The following is a 589-nucleotide window of genomic DNA, read 5'->3' on the forward strand; positions in this document are numbered from 1 at the left end:
ATCGGATTGGGATCCTCTACTAAGGCATAGTGTCTACTAATATCTCCTAATGCATCTCCACCTTTCATCGCATAGTACATCTTCGTATTTTGTGTTTATGCACAAAATGAAAAGTGAAGATGCATTAGGAGATATTAGGAGGCACTATGCCTTAGTAGAGGAACCCCCCAAAAAAAAGGTTCATCCGCATACAATTTTCTAGATAAGTAACAATTGACAGTAAACTATGATTTACCCCGCTAGTATTGTTGTTTTTAACTCAGTAACCCTTTAATTTTATTTTTGCAAATAGCTTGAGTGAAATTTGTTTCTCTTTCACCATTAGGAAGTCTATTTGTTACGGAGTTAGCCCTAAGGTCCTGTTACATGTTTTCAAATTATACTAGTTTCAAAAAACCACTCCCATCTACTGCTTAGTCAGCATATAACTACTTTTGACCTTTTCATCCAATTCTCCATCAACAAAAACTGTGGCTTGATGAATTTACCCCGTAGCCCTCATTTTGAGCTGTTAGTTGTTATTATTATTATTATGTAGCAACAGTCACTATCTCAGATGGATGGATATGAGTATGATGCTTTTTTTTGT

The sequence above is a fragment of the Asparagus officinalis genome, chromosome 5 (genome assembly GCF_001876935.1).
Source record: "Asparagus officinalis chromosome 5, Aspof.V1, whole genome shotgun sequence".
In the NCBI taxonomy this organism is placed as follows: Eukaryota; Viridiplantae; Streptophyta; class Magnoliopsida; order Asparagales; family Asparagaceae; genus Asparagus; species Asparagus officinalis.